Genomic DNA, 26054 nt, shown 5'->3' on the forward strand with positions numbered 1-26054 from the left:
AACAACCCCTAAGTTTTCCCTTCAATTTGGAGGACCACTTGCAGGACCGGATGCAGTTTAACGTCATACCCAGGCACCTAGTTACTAAGACATGATTAATATCTTTCAAAATTTAAAAGCTGATGTGGTTTAAGTAGAGATATATAGGATGAAATTTGTTTTACAGCACCAAAGAATATTTTAATAAAATCTGTAGAAAGCTATAAATTGACAAATATGAAATAGTGTACCAATTATGTCAGAAATTAAGAACATTCCTTGAAAATGTCATGCATCTAGCATTACCATTTTAAACGTTATGACATAAGGAACATTGTAATTATTTAGTAGCTTGTTTTTTCAATAAAATCAGGTTCACACCTCCTTATTAATTCCTCCATATCTCAGAAACTACCAAAGACAGTCTTAAAATTTGGCATACAACATTTACGGTACAACTACATTATTTCCATATACTATAATGGTAATTGGTAATGGTTAGTCAGAAGGCCTTTTTTGATTTCATGTGGATTGACAAAACAAGTCTTATGGATGGGATGTACTTTCCCTATTAACAAAACATGATTATAATGTTCTTAAAAATAACAATGGTCTAATTAAGCACACATTGAATTATCATTATGCACATACAGTAAATAGGAAAGATAAAACCTCATACAACTGATTTTTTAAATTGAAGACCCTGCTCTCCACCTCATTTGTTGAACAAGAGTCCTGTCTTCAATTAAACAGGTCAGTCCCATGAGACTTTAAGTTTCCCTTTTATGGGCTAGCTGATAAGTCAGAAGTAACTAATGATATTGTAGCTAAAAAGCATGTATTTTGCACAGTTTCAATATGGCAACTGGAATAACTGGCATGTGGATTATGCAACAAAAATAAATACAGATTACACAATGGTCACTTTTGCCTTTTGTAATGTCAAACTTCTTTCTCTGTGATCTGCATGAAAACATGAGATTAAAAATTTTCTTGACCACCACTACAAAGTACTTGGTGTAAGTAGAATATAACAAATATTTTTTGGTGGAGTACTTGATTAAAGAGTACTTTACTATTAGAAGATCGAAAAACGTGACTATTCCCTTTATTTAAATGGTTTGACAGTGTACTCACTCTGAAGCTGCAGACATGTATAATATCGTTTATTTTCTTTTACTGAAAAAATCTTCCACGTTTTTGACCTGGGGCAGCTCTGAATTTGATAATTGGCAGCTGCTTAAAGAAAATAAACAATTTAGGTTTTGAAATCAAGGCAACACATTTATGTCCCAGTAGTAACTGCCTACTAATTATCAAAGGGACTGAAATGAGAGGCTGCGGCTCTCCAGGACCTGAGTTTGAGCATCATGCTCCCCAATCGCTTCACAGTTGGTTAGATTTTGTTTGCAAAATCTTCTACCAAGGAGCCAGAAAGGCTGTTGTCGCCGGCAAGATTCGAAAAGTGACACTTAGCGCGCCACACGCAGCTAGATAAAGCTCCAGAAGCTTAACATTGTAAGGTACAACCCAAACGTGTCATCTTGATTTTACCTAAAAATCCTTGCCAAGACAGAGACCGTATAGATTTTTTCCCCTATGCATCTGCTCTTGGTTAGTTCAAAGTATCATTTCTATTAATATAAATAAGGTCTGTTTGGATCTGTGCCAATTAATACACCATATATAATATTCTAAAATAAAACACTAAAAAACAACCAAAAAAATGGAACCAGCTCATTTTTTTATTTATAAGCTACCACGCTAACAAACTAGAAAAAAAAAAGGAATTGAGTAGGCGCGTTTACGATACACGCAGCGATTGGCTGAAAACAATGGAGTCATATGACGTAGAAATTTCCGGGTTTTCTCGTTTTCCCGGAAGGTGTGAGGTTACTCTCGGTCAAATTTTATAGCGTGAAGCCAGCCTTCTGAGCAGACAGCTGTCGGCGAATGGTTAAAATATAGGTAAGGAAATACTTGCGGCGTCTTAGGGGGTAATCATTTTTTTACGGGTACATCATTATTTCATGCTTTAAGAATTGTGTTTTGAAAAAGGAGAAGCGAAGTTGCGAATTGGTATTGGCCGTACCGGTCAGCTGTTGCACACCAGACAGCCGCGAGGTCAGGCTATCGACTGCGCGGCTATTGTCCCGGTTGGAAAGGTATGGGCTCCAGCATCATGTCTTACATGTGTGTATTATTCGGGAGGAGAAGTAGTACAGGGGAAAGGTTAAGGAATCAAAAGTACTCATTGCTGTCGGAATTGCTCAGAGAGCTTTACATACGTTCATTAGCTTATCTGTCATTCATAAAAAGACAGATAAGCTACCACGTTGCTTTATTTGCTATCTTTATTTGTGGTTTTTAACACATCTCACCTTCATCATTAATATGCGCTGATATTCCGCATACTTCAGATTCGCCCATTATATTTAAATCACGTATTCTTTACCAAATTATATGAGCACGTGCTTGATTTCAGTGCGACTGCTGCTTTAATTCATCTGAGCAGAGTGAAGAGAGTCCGTGGTATTCATGTGATATAGTGCAGTGCCCAGTTACTATAGATACACGCCACGGTATCCGTAGTCAAATTAATTTGCAAGCTACGAGGCTTTCAGTAAAGTATTTGTTATATATGAGACATGCAGAGGCCACTTCCTTGTATTACAGTTCCAATGACAAAAGTTACAGTCACATGTGTGAATTATCTTCCTCATTTATATAATTTATGTGTTCATTTTCCGCAGCAAATTTCTACACTTTTTTCCCAAATAAAACGACAACAAAAAAAGTAAAAGATTTCTGTGAATAATTCAGGCTGGCGTTATTTTGGCATTTGCCTTGTAGAACTGACATTTTTTTTTCTCCCCCATCTTCCCTGGTCATCATATCATAGATGAATTGCTGGAAGGAAAGCTGCCTTTGATTTTGAAGGAAAAAAAAAATATGTAGCTGATATTTAACTATGGTCCATTCAAATCAGAAATGTCATCAACATAATACATCTCTGACACCTGCTGTGATGCTATCAAATGATACCTACTTCATACTTGTATTAATGACAATGTGGTGGGCAATATTGGTTAATGTTTTATCTCCACGTTTCTCTAAATCCTTTATTCTGTTTTTAATCAAGACTAAACAGAGTGGTAAAATAATTATAAGGATTTTCATGTGTGCTTCATATACATAATATTGCTATACCCACTTCATCAAATTTAGGGTGTGCCTGAGGATATCAGCCAGTTACAGTGTACTTAATCTGTCAGATGTTTTGAACAAAAAAATGAGATGGAACATTTGGCATCCAGTCAAAGGAGATTTGCATACAGCAAAGGAACTGGCAAAATTTGTGAATGAGAAAAGTACTCTGAATAATTTGGTGCAAACAGGAATTAGACACTGGATGTTTGTGGAAAAAGAACAATTTAACTCTGTGGTCTTCACCTGTAGGTCAATAGTGTGTTCAGTATTTGTAAAAAGTAAAACCCTGTTTTATTAGATCACACTTATGTGTTATCTGAACCTCCTTTTTCCAGGTGAGAGTGAGAGCATGCCAGAGCATCAGCGGCTGTGATACCAACCTTGGATGCAATGCTAGTCCTTCTATGAGCATGCTTTTCAGAAGTAGGCCGATATATAGTTGCCTGGAGAGTAATTGCTGAGACACCAGGGTTGCCAGAAATAAGTGGTCCATAGAGGTACAGGGCAGCTGCACTAACCACAGTACCACTTTATAAAATGTAAAATTAATCTAGCCAGCCTAAGCTGAAACTTTGGACTCATTTTGTGGAACAAAGTGAGGCCATTTTCTTAAGTGAGTCATGAAGTGCTGTTGGGCTGGAAGATGCCACAAACATGACATATTTCTAGGATTTAAGCTGGTTTTAGTTAATTGGACATATAGCATAGTATATATTACATTAAAAGCACTCAAATTGTTGAACTGCTTTTAAAGGGTCATATTTACAAATGTATATTTCCCAAAATGATATCTCAAGAAATGTTTTCTCTTAAAAGTTAAACCAGTGGGGTGTTTTTAAAGTTTATTGTAAAGCATTAAACATAAAAGTTTAATGTTTTTATGTACATGTTTTATAATGCAGGCTCAAGCTTTAAATCAGTTGCACTACTGGCTCCTATGTTAACATCCTGATTAACCCATTTGTGACTTTGAGCAAGTGAAACTGATTATGTGTACAGGAGAGATTTTGTTATGTCAACTGAAAAATTCACATGACAAGAAATATGTTCATACACCATATTGACCACTGAATAGTCATATGATCTTTTTTGCAATTTGTTTTAAAGAAGGAAAATGCTGAAAACACCATAGGGAGAACAAACATGCTTCTTTTGCCTAATTAAACAGTATTTCAGTTGGTTTAACCCAGGAAGGTGTTTTGGCTCTTCATGAAGTTAGTTGTTTCTGTTGTGCAGGGTTGTATGCCCATTCTGTTTTTTGTTTTGTTTTTCCAAATTTATACATTGAGAGATTTTCATTATGTCCCACGTAACCCCTGTAATTTACTCCACATTGTGTCTGGAAGTTAACAGCTTTCACTACAGCTACGGAAGAAGCTTATTCCAGCCTACAATATGTATTTGTAGGAAATCCATTTATGTTATACATTTTTAAATTATATTACCTATTTAAGACATCCATTATTAATACTTCAAAAGGGACTGCTTACAAAACACCCATGAAAATGCAAAAATATATTTGGGAGGAGTAGAAATTCCTCATTTTAAACTCATGTATCACCTTATTTACTGGCTTATTTTGCAATGAAGAGGAAGTCTCATTGTGTAACTGTACAACATCCACAAGATAAGATATCATACTTGCCCAGTCAATATATTCCTGAAGCTTGTGTTTAGGCAAAGTTTGTAGCTTCATTGAAAATGTATTTGCAAAACTATCACGTACTAAATTTAATTTTAATAGTTTTATTTTTGCTACATAAACAGTGTTAAAAGTATGTAAAACACAGTTCAAAGATTAATATTTAAATAATAAATGTTTTAGATACTTGGGTTCAAAATATAGCATGAGCACTGTCTGTGCCAAGTTTGCATGTTCTCCTAATTTGTGCATGAGTTTTTCTTTGGGTATTCCGCTTTTTGTCCTAAAGACACACGTAACTGGTGACTCTTGAGTTGTTCCCATGTGAGTGTACCTGTTTTCAAATAGTTTTTTTTTCTGGTGTCTGATGATAGATAGATACTTGGTGATGATGATGCTAAAATAAAATTGCAGCATAAGATTCAGGTACAGTTTTTATCCTAGTGTTTGAAGGTAACTAAAGTGCTGCTCATACTAACAAGTGTGCGAGTGTCTGTATACTGTATCATCTGGTGTTGTTTTCATTGTCTGTTGTTTGTATAATAGTACTGTTTAATAGACAGTGTGCCTATGTACATATGGAAGTAAACTTAAAACCAGCACAGATTTCAGCTTCCCAGCATCTTGAATGAGATAAGTGGGTTAAAAAATGGATGGAAACAAATGTGAACTTGAATTCCAGCTGAATTCTCCTTTACCTTATTCACCACTTAATTAACACAGACATATCAGAGCTTATTAGGGATGGAGTAAAGTTGTCCTGTATAAACATTTCTTTAAATTTTGCAGTGTCCTTTACCATTTAGAGGCTCCTCGTCTGTAGTATTAACATAGTCAATGGCCAGTTACTTAATGCTTCTCATATTATTGGCTTAAAACATCTTGGCATTCTGGCAAAACATACGCTTCACAGAATGATCTTTTAAAAAAAACTGTTTTAAAACAAACATAACCAGTCTATTTCAAATAAGTTAAAAGATTAAAAATGTAATTTTACTGACAAATGGATGATGTGTTAGAATGCTGAGTCAGCCTAATTTTTCACTTCTCAAAACAATACCCATTTTTTTTGATGATGTAGATTTTATAAAGCCTGGCATAGAGAGACAGGAAGATTCTTGCAAATTTTCCACATATGCTATTTCTATGGACCTTGTTCTTTTAAGTCTACAAATTGCCTTTTGTCTTGGGGATGGCCCAGTATGGTATGATTACTAAACCATCACGTCAGATGATGTGGTTACCATAGTGACAAAAGGACCACATGTTGGTGATGGTATTAAAAATAGAACAGATTGTTCGAATTATCTCTGCGCAGGTTATCATTGGTCAGGCATTGTAAGAATGTGTTTTTTTTTTTTGGCTATATATAACGTGTATGTATATATGTCTGTGGGTGTAATAAATGTACTTGGTAGTAACAAAGAATAAAAATGAATTAATAGGTTCGTAATGTAAGCAGTTCTTTTCTTAAGCATTATTTCAGAGATTTATTTGACAATGCAGGGACTTAGGGGCAAACAATTCAAATAAAACCATGAGTAGGGGGATTCCAGTGATGTAACTGGTAAACAAAAATGTAGTAATTAGTCATCTGAATAGTTACATGTTGTACAAGAGCAGACACTGTTAATTGTTAAAAACAGTCTATTCTGTGATTAAACGGCATTTTAACTATCTGAAATAGTCTAATTGAGTTCTCCATTCTCTAACAATGTTTCCAATCATTTTGCTTTTCCCTGTGACTGTATTTCTTTGACGCACCACATTTGTTCATTTTTCCATGGTCTCCTTTTAAAAAGTGAGGTTACTTACGGTCACAGCGTGTCTTGTGAGTAGGAAATGCAGCTGTCGTAAAACATCAACTTGGCTGCTGATTTGTGTGGTCTGATTTCAAGCGCAGTAAAGCGACAGTGCTATGTGAAGGGATTAAACAGAAATAAAGCATTATTAAGGATTATCAGAGTAATGTCAACCTTCTGTCCTTGGTCATCTTTATATCCTGACCTTTTTCCTAGTGAACTTACTAGTAGAATGTTTCACCTTGGACTCTGGACTTGCACTGAATAGAATGTGCTGGCATTTGTTTTGGCTTTCATTTTATGTCTTTCAGAGATTGATATAAGGACAATCTGTTTTCCTTCTGATTCTTTCAGTTAAAAGCACCGCAAATTTATTACATTGTCTCATTAATTTCTTGTTTCTTTCCTTTCCTTGGATCTGGACCAGTCAGCTATAATCTCACAGGATATCAGCAGGATAAATGAAAGTAACCTTAGTCCAACACTTGTCTAACAGTACAACTACGCAAGTTACCCTGGTAAACTGCGCCTTAGTGCCTCCTCACCAAAAAAGAATGCTGACATGAAAATGCTACATTATAGGTTGTTGGTGATACATTTGCTTTGTATGTATTACTTTTCAAATCATTGCTTTTAGTTTTGGAGAGCATGGTGGCAAGTGATTAGCTCTGCAATTGCTCCAGCATTTTCTGTTTAAAATCAGTACCCACTTGTTAAATGAGTGGAATTTACACATTCAGCCTGTATCTTAGTGAACACCCACCACACTGATTGTTGATACTGCATTGACCCTGTGTAACTGTGGTTGTGTCTGTAAGTGGGCTTACAGTGGACAGGCACACCAGTTAGGGTTGCTTTGTGTCCAATGCTACTGAAACAGACTCTGGAGCCTCTCTCTTCTAATAAGTATTTTATAGTGATGCATCATGAAAAGGCCATTGTAAATGCAAAAATTAATAGAAGACAGAAAAAGGGTAGTGGCTCCAGGCAGGAGAACCCCATTTAATTTGATTTTGTCACTGAAAATTTGTAATTTGTCCAAAGTAGGCAGTTTTGGTGCTTTCTAGTTATGCTGTATAACAGGCAGGTGTAAGGGCTGGATCTACTCTAGTGTCTTTGGTTAAAGGCCAGCTCCTGCTGGGTGATCGTCTTTTTTTTTTTTATCCCAGCTGGGCAGAAGAGGTGCAACTTGTAGAAGATAAGATGTATGACATCTTCCAGCCACTGTTCTTCCACCCTAGGGAGGAAAAATGGGACTGTATGAGTAAACGCTCCACCACCTTTGCTACACCCTTGGTTTACTCTTTTAAAAAAAAAAAAAATCTCCATAGGAAACTCACCAAGACTGTGTTCATGACACCATATAGAAAAAATGTTAACTGAATGACTGGTGTAAATATTTAGGAGGTAAGGTTTCTTACTTTCTTCTTTCTTTTCCAGCGGGTTGGAAAATGGATGGATGGATGATTTCTCAAAATACCATATCACATTATAATATATTTACTTGTGTTTGCTCTGTGGATTTGAATTTTTGTTCAGAATGCTAGAAATAGCAACTGCTCTTAGTATCCTGTCCACTTTGATGGTAGTAGCTAGTTATATATAAGGATTTTTGTAAATGTCTATTAGTTGTTTACATTGACAGCGAGGAATGTTTGCCGCTTCACTACATACAAATGTGACCTACACTATGAGAAATTTCTTTCATGTACACCCTGCTTCAGTTTCTGCTTGACATGCCTCATGCAATAGTACCTTGTATGTAGCACAGACTATGGGCATCTGTCGTAACAGCCAAACAACCAGAGTGAGAGGATAGTAGAAGGATGCCTTTACAAAATTGATAAGTTTAATCACTATTTACATAACCTCTTCATACTTTTCTGAAGGAGTGGAGCACAGAACAGACTGATGGATAATACAATGATATGAGGAGAGGTCTGGGTTGTCCTCTCTCATAATAGTCACTGCTCCTTTTTCTTTACCTACTGTATCATGGAAGGAGCTCCGTCAGTGTTGATGGACACAACAACTTTCAGACTAATCCCTCTCTTTCATAACATTTCTTTTATGACCAGGTAAATGTCTTCCCCTCTGGTATATGTTATAAGTGATGTGACATCTAAGAGGTCTGCAATAAAATCTTTCATCCCTGCATGGTAAAATCTGATGTATACCAACAATTGGGCATTGTCACTAATATCAGTTGATTCATCAATTGCTAAAGCTATGCAAGTTGCACTCTGAATAGCAGCATCAAGCTGTAACTATAAATCCTGTGCTAGTACAGTGTTTCTTCTCTTCTGGTGGTGGTTGTGGCTGAAAGGGGGATTTCTTTCATTTTTTTACACTCCGTTACTATTTCCCCATCTGTAAATGTCTTGTTATGTTTTTCTGGAATCCATTGTATTCTTAGGGAACACTCGCATGCTCGCTGCTATGCTGTGAGGGAATGAGAGAGGACCCATGTTGATTGTTTGTACTGGGCTTTCAGTTCATTTATTTTCTGTGTCCTTACCTTGGACTGCGGTGGGAATGTTTTGTGGTCCATATGGAAGTCTCTTGCGGTCTGTATTTGGTTGGTGACCACTGTGCTAATTTATTCTCTGTGTTCTCTTATTCCACTGTATTAAACTGCCTTTTTCTGTGGCAGTTTGGCATACTTGTTTTAAACCAGAATTCTGCTAATTTTATGCCTGCAGCTGACACACTGTGATTTTGATTGCTTTGCAAAGCACTATGTCATAGAACTCTTAATGAAAGATAGTATGCCTGTATAAGTAAATGTTTGATTCATTAAAGTGTTTTCCTTGCACTTTCCCTCAAGTCAAAATATTTTGTGTATCCCATAATTATTAAAAGTTGTATAACACTAGTGTTCTCAGGATAAATGTGTTTTGAAGAGCTGCCAAGTGCCTTTCTGTTGAAGCAATATGACTTCTGTCTAGCAATAACCCTATATTGAATAAACTGACAATCTATTATATTTTATAATTTTTGATACCCAGAGCTTCGAATTCGCACTTCCTTCTTTTAAACTTCCTAGCTTTCAAGTGGCTTGCAAGAGTTCTGGAAAACAAGAACTTGTCTCTTGCCCTTTCACATTTGGTGTTAACCTGTATCTTCCTTCAGTGGTCCACCTCTCTGCTACTTATACTTTCCATGTGACATCACATGGAGTTGATTAGAGCAACACTCTTGTATGTGTTCACTAGTCACAAGAAAATGCTTTGCTGATCCATTGATACACACAAGTAACCTATATCAGATATCCCAGGAGTGTTTTACCAAAATAAGTGAAATTTCACAGTTGCTATACATGTGTAGATGTCTACTTGGTTTCTAATATTGGCTCATTTAAAATATCTTAACACATGCTAGTAATAGATGTATTGACAAAAAATATTTTTTTTAAAGTAACATAATTTCCACCACACATATTTATGCCCAATAAAAGTAATGTAACATTTCTGAAGGCCCTTTGTTTCGTATCACTCATATACTGCAATTGGCTAGTAAATGCTTAGAAAGACCACTAATAGATAACATTGATAACTCTTCTGTTCCCTAGAGCCAGCCTAATGTGCACATAACTTTAACAAGTAAGTAGATTGTGCTATCGTTTTGGACTTGTCAGATAAATGCCTTTGCAACATTGTCCAAGTGCTAATTATTATTGTAGATTTTGATGTCACACACATTAGCTGTCTTTGCTACAGGAGACTAGATTTCCTGATGGGCAGACAACACATGGCACAGGTACACTTAGATATTAAATGCCAGATCTCATTAAAATTTCTGACTCAACCCCAGACTCTGTCCTCTCTTTGTTCATATTTGTTTCACGTCCGTTTATATTCTAAAATTATTATTTTATTATGTCAAAATATATGTGCTGTTCTGCCCTATAGCCTTTGGAAGGATAACATATTTATACTGGGGTTATTCAGATTTCAGGTTAATCACTGCTTGTTTGTGAATTGGTTTAAATGGCAGAGAAGATACCAGACAGACCTGGCAAGCCCAAACATATAGCAAGGGTTTACTGGGAACATTTGGTGGATGACCCTGCCCAGGGGATCTTCAACTCTCAACTCCAAGCAAATTTCTTTTGCATTCCAAGCGAGGTGGGAGACATTGAACCTAAGTGGATTATGTTCTGTGATTCCATTGCTGAGGCCTTTAGAACCTGCTGCAGTGGTAATCGGCAAACCTTGTGGTGGACCCAGAGATAAAGGGAGCAGTCAGACTGAAGAAGGAGGCCTTTCAAGCATGCCTGGCTTTTGGGACAGCAAAGCTAGTTGACAGGTACTAAAAGGCCAAGTAGAGCACAGTAATCGCAGTTGCGGAAGCAAAAACCTGGGATGGAAAAGCACTGCTTAGTCCATGCAGTTTATAGCATGAAGTGCTGCTGACTTCACCTGGGGACATAATTGGTGGTGGAAGGAGCACTTTGAGGACCATATAAATCCCACCAACACACCTTCCTGTGATGAAGCAGAGAGCCCTGTGATTTGGATGGGGGGTATTGTTTGGGGAAGACTTACCCATCACTGGAGCGATGTTGGTAAGGTAATTTAAAAACAAAAAACTCCTCTGTGGCAAGGCTCTGTGGATGAATCATGTGCACCCTGAGTTTTTTTTTTTTTAAAGCTCTGGATGTTGTTGGGCTGTCTTGGTTAACATGTCTTTTCAACATTGCATGCATATCAGGCAATATACCTCTGGACTGGCCAGGTGGGGTGATGGTCCCCATTTTTAAGAATTGAAAAGAAGGAATATCATGTGCTTGGTATACAACATTGAAATTGTACATTTCTAACTGGTGATAATTTGTATTTCCTGAAATTTAAGCACTGGCATCCTGAGTATAATATATAAAGTCTGCAATTAATTACACCAAATAAAACTGAAGCATCTGTGGCGGATGAAATTTAATATAAGTAAAAGTATAGTATTACACATAGGAAGTAAAAACTTTTAATACAAAATGGAAAGTCTGAAAATTAAAAGTACTGCTTATGACAAGGATTTAGGAATCATAGTAGATTTGTCACTATCAACTTTCACATAAAACTCCACTATGCAGCCTTCCCACCCCATCCCTGTATCTATATGTGCATTGTTTAAATAATTTGGATTTATAAAAATAAGTTTAAAATGGATGTGAAAAGAATGGCCAGCTTGGCTTAAAGGCTGTTGCATTTTGCTTATAACCTAACTTCTAGTTCTGTATCCTTTACTGACTCATGTTGCATTGTAGCATTGTGTTTTGTACATTTCTTTAGATTAAAGCTAAATAAATTAAAATACATTTGAAATAGGAACTCCTTTTTTATACACATCCATCTCATTTTAATGTAGGATTATTCAATATCCTATGCTACATCCTTTTATTTTTTCCTCTACTGCTGGTCGGTGCTTCTTTCACTCCTAATTTCACTCCTTTGATTTTTTTTTTCCCTGCTGAACAAAGTTAATATTTGGATTCTTCAAATTGTTAAAAATATATATAAATCCCCACTTGTAAATATGGACACCATTAATGTGCTCTTTTAACACATTATTGCACTTTCATGAAGAAAATGAGAGAGGGAGAGATGTGGAGATAGTGAACCAGGAAGTGCAACAGATTATCAAGGAGGAAGTAAGAACAGCTTTGAAGAGGATGAGGAATGGAAAGGTTGTTGGTCCGGATGTCATACCTGTGGAGGCATGGAGGTGTTTAAGAGAGATGGCAGTGGAGTATTTAACCAGATTGTTTAATGCAAACTTGGAAAGTGAGAGGATGCCTGAGGAGTGTATTAGTACCGATTTTTAAGAATAAGGGTGATGTGCAGAGCTGTAGTAAATACTGCGGGTTAAACTGATCAGCCACAGCATGAAGTTATGGGAAAGAGTAGTGGAAGCTAGGTTAAAAAGTGAGGTGATGAGTAGCGAGCAGCAGTGTAGTTTCATGCCGGGAAAGAGCACAACAGATGGAATGTTTGCTCTGAGGGTGTTGATGTAGAAGTATAGAGAAGGCCAGAATGACTTGCATTGTGACTGTGGACTTGGAGACACCCACTGCACGCCCAACCTACCTGGAAAGGGATCTCTCTTTGAACTGCCTTTCCTGAGGTTTCTTCCATTTTTTCCTGCTGGTGTTTTTTATGGGAGTTTTTCCTTGTCTTCTTAGAGAGTCGATGCATAGGTGGGGGGGGTGGGGGGTGTGGGATTGCTGTCAAGAGGCAGGGCCTGTTAAAACCCATTGCGGCTCTCCTTGTGTAATTTTGGGCTATACAAAAATAAATTGCATTATATATGACCGGGTGCGTAGAGAGGAGTTGTGATATTGTATGAGGAAGTCATGAGTGGGAGAGAAGCATGTACAGGTTATGTAGAAGTTAAGTGTGTAAGGACTGTAGTAGGAATGATGGATACATTCAAGGTGGGATTACATCAGGAATCAGCTCTGAGCCCTTTCTTATTTGCAGTGGTGAGTGACAGGTTGGCAGAGAAGATTAGGCAGGAGTCCCCGTGGACTAGGATGCTTGCTGATAACATTGTGATCTATAGCTAGAGTAAGGAGCAGGTTGAGGAGACCCTGGAAAGGTGGAGATATGCCCTAGCGAGGAGAAGAATGAAGGTTAGTAGGAGCAGAACAGAATACATGTGTGTAAATGAAAGGGAGGTCAGTGGAATGGTGAGGATGCAGAGGGTAGAGTTGGCGAAGGTGGATGAGTTTAAATACCTGGGATCGACAGTACAGAGTAATGGGGAGTGTGGAAGAGAGGTAATAAAGAAAGTGCAGGCAGAGGGGAGTGGATGTAGAAGAGTGTCGAGTGATTTGTGACAGACGGGTACCAAGAAGAGTGAAAGGGAAGGTCTACAAAACTGTTCTGAGACCAGCTATGTTATATGTGCTGGAGATGGTGGGACTGACCAAAAAATAGGAGGGAGAGCTGGAGGTGGCAGAGTTAAAGATTTGCATTGGGTGTGACGAGGATGGACAGGATTAGAAATGAGTACATTAGAGGGTCAGCTCAGGTTGAACAGTTTGAAGACAAAGCAAGAGATGCAAGATTGCGTTGGTTTGGACATGTGCAGAGGAGAGATGCTGGGTATACTGGGAGAAGCATGCTAAGGTTAGAGCTGCCAGGCAAGAAGAAAAGAGGAAGGCCTAAGAGGAGGTTTATGGATGTGGTGAGAGAGAACATGCAGGTGGTGGGTGCGACAGACTAAGATGCAGAGAACGGGAAAATATGAGAGCAGGTGATCTGCTGTTGCAACCCCTAAGGGAAGCAGCCAAAAGAAAAAGAAGTTATAATTACAAATGTAGGTGCTTTTGTATTGTCTACAGCTGAAAGATCACTGATAGCTCCCTTGAGGAACTTAGAGCTGTAATTATGAATGAATGAAGGCAAAGAAATTATTGCTTTTTAGAGTTCACTTGAGTCTTGCACGATGTTGGTTTACTGTAGGACTGGTTAGGTCGTCCCTGGAAACGGAATTTAAAAGTACTAAATGTAAAAAGGTCATGGTGAGAGATGTATGCTTATCAGTTTAAACTTTCATCTTTTGATGTTGTTTTAACATTGACTCATATAAGAGTTGCAAGGTTAATTTTGCACTGTCTAGGGCTATTGGTTAATTTCTCCAAGCAAGTCTTCGTAGAGTCACTTTGCGTATATGATTGCCAACATACAGTGGTGTGAAAAACTATTTGCCCCCTTCCTGATTTCTTATTCTTTTGCATGTTTGTCACACAAAATGTTTCTGATCATCAAACACATTTAACCATTAGTCAAATATAACACAAGTAAACACAGAATGCAGTTTTTAAATGATGGTTTTTATTATTTAGGGAGAAAAAAAATCCAAACCTACATGGCCCTGTGTGAAAAAGTAATTCCCCCCTGAACCTAATAACTGGTTGGGCCACCCTTAGCAGCAATAACTGCAATCAAGCGTTTGCGATAACTTGCAATTAGTCTTTACAGCTCTGGAGGAATTTTGGCCCACTCATCTTTGCAGAATTGTTGTAATTCAGCTTTATTTGAGGGTTTTCTAGCATGAACCACCTTTTTAAGGTCATGCCATAGCATCTCAATTGGATTCAATATTTTTTGGTAGACAGTAGAATTCATGGTTCCATCTATCACAGCAAGCCTTCCAGGTCCTGAAGCAGCAAAACAACTCCAGACCATCACACTACCACCACCATATTTTACTGTTGGTATGATGTTCTTTTTATGAAATGCTGTGTTCCTTTTACGACAGATGTAACGGGACATTTGCCTTCCAAAAAGTTCAACTTTTGTCTCATCAGTCCACAAGGTATTTTCCCAAAAGTCTTGGCAATCATTGAGGTGTTTCTTAGCAAAATTGAGACAAGCCCTAATGTTCTTTTTGCTTAACAGTGGTTTGCGTCTTGGAAATCTGCCATGCAGGCCGTTTTGCCCAGTCTCTTTCTTATGGTGGGGTCGTGAACACTGACCTTAATTGAGGCAAGTGAGGCCTGCAGTTCTTTAGACGTTGTCCTGGGGTCTTTTGTGACCTCTCGGAATGAGTCGTCTCTGCGCTCTTGGGGTAATTTTGGTCGGCCGGCCACTCCTGGGAAGGTTAACCACCGTTCCATGTTTTTACCACTTGTGGATAATGGCTCTCACTGTGGTTTGCTGGAGTCCCAAAGCTTTAGAAATGGCTTTATAACCTTTACCAGACTGATAGATCTCAATTACTTCTGTTCTCACTTGTTCCTGAATTTCTTTGGATCTTGGCATGATGTCTAGCTTTTGAGGTGCTTTTGGTCTACTCTGTGTCAGGCAGCTCCTATTTAAGTGATTTCTTGATTGAAACAGGTGTGGCAGTAATCAGGCCTGGGGGTGGCTACGGAAATTGAACTCAGGTGTGATACACCACAGTTAGGTTATTTTTTAACAAGGGGGCAATTACTTTTTCACACAGGGCCATGTAGGTTTGGATTTTTTCTCCCTAAATAATAAAAACCATCATTTAAAAACTGCATTTTGTGTTTACTTGTGTTATATTTGACTAATGGTTAAATGTGTTTGATGATCAGAAACATTTTGTGTGACAAACATGCAAAAGAATAAGAAATCAGGAAGGGGGCAAATAGTTTTTCACACCACTGTAGATAAATAACAGATTGCCCACTGCCTTTTAAATTTCACACAATTAACCCCTTATAGCAAATTAATCATGGTAACACATACATATGCTTGTTATTGCTTGCTTTATTATTATGTTTTTGCAGAAAGTGCTTGTGAGCCAAGTTTACATATATATTTTTTTTGATGTTGAGATAGAAACTAAAATTTCACTTCATGATTACACATTTCTGTATATGTGCTTAGCAAGTTTCAAGTTACTACTAATATGTTAGCAAACAAATCCTGTTTTCCACTTTTTTTGTAGCGTAGCAGTTGCCATAAACCTAATGTCCGCTTCCAGCATTTGTAAGTGAATTCACTTATTGTACCTAGTTGATATGTCTGCTTTGAAAACTGGTATCCATTTTGCTTGTTTGAAACAACATCTGCACAAGCAGGATTAGTTTATCTATGAGAAGTATATTTCGTTGCCTTGTAAATTTACATTTCTGTATCAATGTATAAAGTGAATTTGGCACTTAGTGGTTGCTCCAGTCTTTTACAATTGTAGCCATACATTTGCAGTAATACTTTGTGCACAACTAACCTAGTGCTTAAAACGAAGTAAAGATGTGTTGTCTAAATGAATGCAACAGAGGGTTATAGCAGTACCTACAACGTCACTTGCTACATGCTCACTCGAGGTAGTCATTCCAGAAATGCCCATTCAAGACATTTTCCCAAGTAATAAAAATAACACATTCCAGTCTTAATTTTAATAGGTTGCATAAACAACCAACACTATAACCTAATGAAAAAAAATAATTCAATTAAAAAAAAGGAAATAAAGACTGATAAAGGAAGTATAATACTGATTCTATTGGAGCTTGTTGACTGTTGCAAAGAAGGACGTAAACTGACTTTATGCTTGTGGTGGTCTCGGGGGTCATTTCATGGGAGGCAAACACACCTTCTTTATAGCTGTTATTGGAATTTACATACACTGCTCAAAATGTTAAGGGAACACTTAATCATCAAAGTCTAACATCAAGTCAATTAAACTTCAGCTATATCAATCTGTTTGTGACGATGCGGGTTCGGCTCCACACTCCCATCGCTGTTTGGGAGCTTTTCAACCCAACACCGTCGATAATGCTACTGAGTGAGCTAGTCAGTGGAGGCAATAACAATCGAGCAAGGGGATGGTAAAAAGTGTAACAGTGCTTTTATTAAAAAGACAAAGTTCATAAAGTGCAGTGATTCCAATTCTTCAATAAATAATCCAATTAAAGAAAAATATGGAGGTTAAAACACACAAAAAAACAATCCTTTAAAACGAGGTTAAAACGTTCAAATAAATAGGAAGCAGTCTTTAAAAACAACAACGATCCCGGTGCTTCTTTTAACTTGCGACTCCCCTGCTTCACCCTGTCCAGGCTTCGCAACAGGGGAGCCACTCTCACTCTGCAGCTGCCCTTTTCTCAGCACTTACTCGAGACTGGAGACCTCCCGATCCCTGGCTCCGGTCTGGCACTCATCCCAGTCCCCGAGACTTGGTTTCCACCAACGGCCAGGTCTCCCACGTTGGGGACTCCAACCATCAAGCCTCCCGACTTCTGCGGCTTGTCGCCTTCCCCTGGTCAATCCCGCTACATAGTCGCTCAGCGGGAGCAACAACAACTCAAATGCCTGGGTGTTGGCCAAACACCCAGCTTCCTCGCAACTGCCCGATATCGCTCGTTCGCTCGCCCACACGCTCCGCTTGTCTCTGTCTCTCTCTCTCCAACTTGCTTCCTCTCCCCCTCTATCCTCTGTCCTCTTCCTTTTCTCTCTCGTTCTTTTTTTTTTTTTTACCTCCAACTGACTCGCGCTTCTTTTATAATACGAGGGGCCATAGCAGCTGTAGCATATTAGCCACAGGAGTAACCACGGATGTGGGCAGTTCCTCACCTGTGCACTCGGTGAGAAACACCCACACCACAGATCGCCCTGCGGCTTGCTATGACCCAACGCCCCCTCGCTAAGCCGCCGCGAGAGTGGTGATTATTTATTTAAAATGGCCTTTGCTAAACGAGTTGTGGACCCGCTATACCACAATGTTCAGTTAGAAAGCATAAGCGATTGTGAATCAACTTCACCTGTTTCGGTGCAAATGAAAGTGACAACTTTCTCTCTGTCCAGACTTGAATCCAATTGAGAACCTTTGGCACATTATATATCGTTATGATACAGGTCTTAGAGGAGATCCCACAGGTCACCATTCGCTGTTTCATCAGGGGCGTGCTTGATTGTTGCTTGGAGTGCATACAGGCACATGGGTGGGGGCCATACACTCATTGTCATGATGAAATTCGTGCAGGTTGGATCAGCCTGTGATTTCAATTTTTGACTTTGATTTTCAGTGTAATGGTGAATCCAGCCCTCAGTGGGTTGGTGATTTTGGTTTCCATTGATCATTGTTAGATCATTGTTTTCTCGATGAATTACACATTATTCAGTAAAGATTTTCCATTTGAATATTTAATTCATCAAGATCCGATGTGTGATTTAAGTGTTCCCTTCATTTTTTTGATCAGTATATTTAAATAATTTGTTCCTGTTCTCTTTTTGCTATATTAATGAGGGCAGAGTATAAGAATGTATTAAGTTATAGAGTCAGTTTGTCTGTTGCTTCAATTACATGGCATAGGATTACCAACAGCAGTACTAATGTTTGTGATGCACATATTTTGGAAACTATTGCAATCTAATAGATTGTGCATTGCAAATATTAACTCTGAATACACCCAGCAGAGTGTAACTGCTCAACAGACAGAATTAGCTTATATATTATACAGTGTGTGTGTGTGTGTGTGTGTATGTATGTATATAAAATATACATAATATATAAAATGCCTTGTTTATGCCAGAGCAGAATGGACAGACTGCTTTGAGCTGATAGAAGGGCAATCGTAACTCAATTAACCACTCATTAAAACCAAGGTATGAAGAAGAGCATCTCTGAGTGCACAGCACGTCAAATCTTGAACAAGACGGGCTTACATCAGCAGGAAACCACACCGGGTGCCACTCCGGTCAGCTAAGAACAGGAGGCTACAGTTCGTGTGGGCTCACCAAAATTGGACAATAGAAGATTGTAAAATTATTGCCTGGTCTGATGAGTCTTGATTTTTGCTGCAGCATTTTTACGATAGGACCAGAATTTGGTGTCAACAACATGAAGGCAAGGATCCATCCTGCCTTGTATCAGTGGTTCAGGCTGCTGCTGGTGGTGTAAAGGTGTGGGTGATATTTTCTTGGAACGCTTTGGGCCCCTTAGTACAAATTGAGCATCATTTTAAATGCCACAGCCAACCTAAGCATTGTTGCTGACTGTGTCCATCCTTAATGACTACAGTTTACCCATCTTCTGATGGCTACTTCCAGCAGGATAACACGCTATGTCACAAAGCTCAAATCTTCTCAAACTAGTTTCTTGAACATAGCAAAGAGTTTACTCAAATGGCCTCCACAGTCACCAAATCTCAATACAGCAGAGCACTTTTGGGATGTGGTGGAACCAGAGGTTTGCATCATAGATCTGCAACAACTATGTCATGCTATCATGTCAATATGGACCAAAATCCTTGAGGAATGTTTCCAGAACCATGTTGGTTCTATGTCAAGAAGAATTATGGCAGTTCTGAAGGCAAAAGGGGATCCAATCCAGTACTAGCAAGGTGCACCTAAGAAAGTGGCATTTGAGTGTATAATATCATATAAAATATTGTGAAGATAAATCGGGTAAATGTGGGAAGCATAAGCATTTCAAAGTGATAAGGATCCCAGAACAAAAGAAGTACTTCCCTTGCAATGTGAGATGCTGTACTGTTTTAATTGAACAATTCTATGCATCTGATAAATTTCTTGAATTTTGACAGTTTATCTCCTGTTCTCCTCCCCTCTAGGATATATTGACTCTGCTTAAGACACTTCACAGCAAACTATGGTATTAAAGCCTGAAAACAAGTTCCATGGACACCACAAGGATTTCTTTGATACTGTCACTTTTCTGAGAGTCTATATGCTTTATAAAATTGAGTCATACTTGGTCTCATAAACAAATTCAATATTCACTTTTGTAAGAAACCATTAATGGTTGTGAATTCATCTATACAGTAAAAGTTTACTATTTTTCTTTGCAACAACAACTATTGTAAAATAATCTGGAATGTGGAATGAATCTTGACAGTGGCTTGCAAATAATCTCTCACTCAGATCTAGTACACAGGACTTGTTATCAACAGTCTACCCTTGAGTATGCTTTTGTTTGTTAGTATATATTATTGTTTGGGTTCTCATAGTTTGCGTCTGCTTAAATCTTTCAGACCATGCTTTATTGCAGATTTTACTGATTTTTAGACATCTACCTCGGTTGCTTTAATCAAAATCAATTATTTTTGGAACAATACTCCAGCACACATTTTTCTACTGTTAAAAACATCTTATGTCCACAGTGTATTGCACATTTCTATTGATTTTTCCTTTGTCCTTTGGTGAAATTTCAAATTTTTTAATGTTAGGTTCTCATAAAGATGAATGCCTAATATGCAGACTCGGAATGGGCGCAGGTGTGCTCCAGACTGTGCTACTCCATAGTGAGTTGTGGTGCTCAGCTGACCTCAAGCTCACATGCAAAAGCGGGCAGATTAGTCAGGTGCTGCATTCATGTCTTGAGGGGGTGGAGGGTCACATCCACACCCAGTTTGGCAAGGCAATGCAAGAGGAGCCTGTGTGTGTCCTCATTTTCCTGGTTTCTCTCGGTTATGACTATTGACGGTTGCAGGTTCTAGTGGCTCCCAAAAAGAATAGGGAGAGTGGAGCCGACCTGGACCATCACAGCTGTCTATTAGCACACGTCTTTTGAATTAATTTTTATTAATTTTGCAAATACAGAATAGACACTGATACACTGTGCAGTATATCAGATTTGAATTACGTGCAAAACTGATTTCTACAGTCAAACTTAAAAACTGGATATGTGCAAAAAGTTGCAGTTGAGTTTCTTTTCACTGATAAAACTGATTGACAGCACCTATGCAAGTGGATGTTCTTGGGGTTGTGGGCCTGTGTAACACATACTTTGCATACTCCTGATTTGCTGCCCTGGCTCTTTGTTTATAAATGAAAATGAATTGCTTCACTTAAATTCATTATAATGAAATTTTTCATTTCAATTAAACACTTTTTTACTTTTGTTTACTCATTTATTATATGGAGACATGTGAAGGACGACTACCCGAGTTCCATGCTCCCATGTTGTAATTAAGAAAGCCCCATTGGCTGTCCTAGAGATGAATATATTTTTTTATATAAATTGGTTCTTTTATCACTTGCAGCTTAGTGATTTGAACTGAACCACTTTCTTTTAATAATTATCTGTACCCCTCAATACTGATGTAACTTTTTTTTACTAACCAGACTTTGCAGATGACATATACAGTAAATGATTGAGGAGAGAGACAGAAGGGCAAAGTAAAGAATACCCAATTAAAATTAATTCTACTGCTATTAAAAAGAAATATAAACCATCTCACCTTTATCTCAGTTAAGAGTAAGCTATTCTAAAGTGAGTCTTCAGCTCTGCTTTAAATTCTGACGTTTCCAATTTTATCTGGTAGATCAGAGAGTTTGGAAGCACTATAGCTAAAGGTCCTGCACCATACATTAGTTATTTTTATTCTTCTAGGTTTATACATGCCTGGTTCTTCTGATCACAGCGTATACTTTTGAGTATTGACACTTAATGTAAATATTTAGTCAGATGTTTAATAAAAGGTGGGATTTGGTTTCTGGTAAGGAGGTTATTCACTTCCCTTTTGCTCCTTCAGGACAAAAATTGAGAAGTAATTAATTTGTAGGCAATATATACAAAAAGTTGCTTTTTCCTTCAGAATGAATAAATCATAGTCAATTACTGTACACAACTTGCAGCACAACTTTTCTTAATGATTTACTTTTGAAGAATAATGACTGGTAGAAGTAAGTATAACAAACGATCTTAAATATGCATCCCATTAGTCAATATTACTTACAATTATGGGCTTATTAAAAGGCCATGTTACATTAGGTGATTTTTTTTCCCCAGCAGTTTTTTGGTCGTTGACTTCATATACATAATCATAAGTCAGTCAGAGGCACTTTTGGACCATCAGCACACATTCTAATAGTTGTGTAGCTTGACATACTAAGGCAACAGAATCAGCAACTGCTGTTATCAAGTTTGACATCCTCTCTGACTGTAGGTTGTGGAACATGACTTCCACTTAAGTAGTGGAAAAAAAAAAATTCTAAATGCTACCCTACTAACCCCTTTACGTTTTGGTGTCTTGCATGCTATTATCCAAATTAAATTGGATGTTTGAATGTTTTTGAGCACCCTTGGCTAATATTTCAATGTTGTGAATCTTTTAGTTTTTAGTATAGCATTACATTCTCTAAATCCAGAAAGATGTCCACGTTGTTCACAGATGCACACTAACAATATTTTTTGTTACTTCTGTTATTGGTTGAATTTATGTTATCTTTGTGTTACTAGATGTTATTATTTTCAGTATTGCCTGTTCACTGTTACTGTTGACTCTTGAATTACTGGAGGTATAATGTATTCCACTGTGTCTTTCTTCTTAATCTATCCTTCCATTTTCTAAGCCCACTTTTTCCAGTGTAGTTAACATATAAATGTTATAATAAAAGATTTGTGGAGATGCTTGGTATGCTCTTCATGGTCAAACATTCAGGTAATGCAACCAATTACTAAATCTACTGTACAACATGAGCCCTTTAGTGTATCTACAGATAAATGCTGTAAACTTTGATTTTTTTTATATAATTCCCAAAAAATAACTTTTTCAGTATTTCAAAACTATGTCAATACTTTGCTGTTATTTTTCCTAGTCTGTGGTAATAAACAAGCTTAATTTTCCAGTAATTAAGTTATTTTAACCATGTGTATAAAAGCTGCATGGCTACTATGAATTTCTTTTTTTTTTAATTTTACTAGGGGGCTTTGCTCCCTGCTCACTTTGCTTGCCAACCCCCCTCCTCTCTCCTGCTCACATTGTGAAGAAGGAGGCTGAACGCACCCCAAGGAGATGCAGTCACCTCTTAAACGGTAATACAATGGGAAACAAATATAGTTTTTTTTTTTTTTTTAAACCTCCTCTGCTCGATCAGCTGCTGGCTTGCTCCCGCTGCCGTGGTGCGTGATCTACATCTTGCGCGGCGCAGTTTTGTCATATCACCAATGTCCATATATTCAATCTCTTTTTGCTTTTACCTTTTCATCAGTATCGCATTGAATTTTGATTCCATGTTTGGAATTACTTACAAATTTTGAGACTTTCGAATATTCGTACTTCTATTATCTCTTAACTTGTTCTGCGTGTGTACCGGACCAACGTTTTTGAATTCTTTACAACGTTCTACTTTGTCATCTACTTTGTTTTATTTTCGGCCCCAGGCGTGGTTAAATCTCTTGGCACAAAGACTCATCTTGTGGGACATGAAAGTGTCTGTGAGAAAATCATGTCTCGTCTCCTTCCAGCCTTCCAAGATTTTTTTATAATAGAGAGAAATATTTGTTTATTTAATACAAAGGAGTAAATAATTCCTTTGCATTTATTTACATATAGTCATACAGTTTAGCATATTTATTCAGTTCAAAGTCACAGATAGCTGGCAGCAGTAAACACAATGCAAGCCCATTGTAGAGCACAATCTCTCAAACACATACACAGCTTAAAGTTGTAGTTAAGCTTGTACGATATTGTCAAAATATTTTTTTTCTACTTAGACATAGAACTGAATAGCATGAAATGTGTGATTTGTTTCATAATATATAGCAATTCCAGCCGATGAAAAACAAACCCATTGAAGACAACATCTTAAGTAAATGAATGGATAATGAGTTTGGAGATTACATTGTGTTAAACTATGTAATAGCTACACATAAGTAAAGCATCCAGAGCAGAATATGTCTGACACTACAGTAAGTAGAAATAACTCCTCTAATTAAAGGAGACAGATTAAAGAAGGAAAATGGTCATGATTAACATATTTGTTGAAATTAAAACCAGTAATCACTGGGATTCTTATAAATCGAGATTAAGAACTCATTGTCTGAAGAAGTGTATTGGGTACACAGTGCCATGACCTCTTTGTCTTAATATTAGATATCGAGCAAGTTTTTTTTTTTTTTAAAACAGCATAGGAAGTCCTGTGCAATGACATTCATTTGGTATGAAGCACATTTATGCATTTGAGATACATTAACGTCTCTCTTTAAACATTTATTTGTATAATTATATTTGCAACATCAAATTTTTCACACCATTGCCAATTTCACTTAGGTAGAAGGTTACACTCAACAATTTGAACAGTGCAGTCTCCATGTTTTGTGACACATAATACTGACTCAGAATTGTGACATGGTTAGGATGCAAATTGCATAAAACTAAGCTGCAAGAGCTGTGAGTATATTTCAAAATAAACCAAACATTGTTAATAATTTTGTCAGTTTTTAAATATTCTGTGTCACATATTTGTAAGCCTCTGAACATTTCAAAAGATCTATAGCAAATAAGTTTATAACTTTATAAGCAAAGGCCTTGATCTTTACAAGTAAATATTCAAACATTGGATTTTAGATTTTGGAGGAAAGGATTTTTTTTCTCTTCCAGAAAGAATAAAAAATGTTTCACATTTCATTCCTTCATACTCACATGGTCTTTCTTGTACACAATCACAGTCCATCAGATGTTTTTGCTTGTACTCTTTGGAAGCAGTTTGCTGTCAGTCACCAAATATCTATCGATTGATCGTGCATCCGGAAAGTATGCTTCACTGTAGGGATGGTATTGGCCTGGTGATGAGCGGTGCCTGGTTTCCTCCAAACGTGACGCCTGGCATTCACACCAAAGAGTTCAATCTTTGTCTCATCAGACCAGAGAATTTTGTTTCTCATGGTCTGAGAGTCCTTCAGGTGCCTTTTGGCAAACTCCAGGCGGGCTGCCATGTGCCTTTTACTAAGGAGTGGCTTCCGTCTGGCCACTCTACCATACAGGCCTGATTGGTGGATTGCTGCAGAGATGGATGTCCTTCTGGAAGGTTCTCCTATCTCCACAAAGGACCTCTGGAGCTCTGACAGAGTGACCCTTGAGTTCTTGGTCACCTCCCTGACTAAGGCCCTTCTCCCCCGATCGCTCAGTTTAGACGGCTGGCCAGCTCTAGGAAGAGTCCTGGTGGTTTCGAACTTCTTCCACTTACGGATGATAGAGGCCACTGTGCTCATTGGGACCTTCAAAGCAGCAGAACTTTTTCTGTAACCTTCCCCAGATTTGTGCCTCGAGACAATCCTATCTCAGAGGTCTACAGATAATTCTTTTGACTTCATGCTTGGTTTGTGCTCTGACATGAACTGTCAACTGTGGGACCTTATATAGACAGGTGTGTGCCTTTCCAAATCATGTCCAATCAACTGAATTTACTACAGGTGGACTCCAATTAAGCTGCAGAAACATCTCAAGGATGATCAGGGGAAACAGGATGCACCTGAGCTCAATTTTGAGTTTCATGGAAAAGGCTGTGAATACTTATGTACATGTGCTTTCTTAATTTTTAAATTTTTAATAAATTTGCAAAAACCTTAAGTAAACTTTTTTAACGTTGTCATTATGGGGTATTGTGTGTAGAATTCTGAGGAAAAAAATGAAATTAATCCATTTTGGAATAAGGCCGTAACGTAACAAAATGTGGAAAAAGTGATGAGCTGTGAATACTTACCGGATGCACTGTGTGTGTGTATATGTATGTATATATATATCCAATATCTATTGTGTTTGGTTTACCGGATATACAATTTAAAGAGATTGTTATTTTCATGGGAATTGTTACATATGCATTATTTTCACTTTTACTTTAAAAAGTTTTGTATAAACAGTGCTTGTCCTTTATTTCCAGCCCTGTGCGTGGTTACATCTCTTTCTCGCCAGATGTATAATGATGTTCGCATTGTGAAGGGCTGAACGCATGTTAAGTATAGGACATCAGATCATCTGCTAACTTTTTGCTGCTTGCGAGCTGCCTGTTCTGCTTGTCGCATGTCATTGTTTTAAGAGCTGGGAGTACATGATGCTTGTCTGCTAAAAGCAATCCAACAACTGCTAGGTTAGATGTCTGTGGATTTGTTTTAAATGATGGCTCACTGCCTTGTCTCACGTGACATTGTAAAAACAATAATTGTCCTTTATTTCTGGCCCCGGGCGTGGTTAAATCTCTTTCTTGCAG

The 26054-nt window shown here is 37.7% G+C and overlaps 1 protein-coding gene across 3 annotated transcripts in view; it reads left to right on the forward strand.

The window, feature by feature from the left end:
• The first annotated feature begins 1866 nt into the window (after positions 1 to 1866).
• Positions 1867 to 26054, forward strand: part of LOC120537126 (long-chain-fatty-acid--CoA ligase 4-like) — a 91857-nt gene continuing 67669 nt past the window's right edge. Inside the window, exon 1 of one of the 3 annotated variants that reach the window (XM_039765806.1) lies at positions 1867 to 1947. The gene's annotated coding sequence lies outside the window, so the exon portion shown is untranslated. Of the gene's footprint in view, positions 1948 to 2120; positions 2145 to 22860; positions 22882 to 26054 lie in introns of those variants that run through there. The other 2 variants (XM_039765808.1, XM_039765807.1) reach the window with 2 other exon arrangements.

This window comes from Polypterus senegalus, chromosome 10, assembly GCF_016835505.1.
Source record: "Polypterus senegalus isolate Bchr_013 chromosome 10, ASM1683550v1, whole genome shotgun sequence".
NCBI lineage: Eukaryota > Metazoa > Chordata > Cladistia > Polypteriformes > Polypteridae > Polypterus > Polypterus senegalus.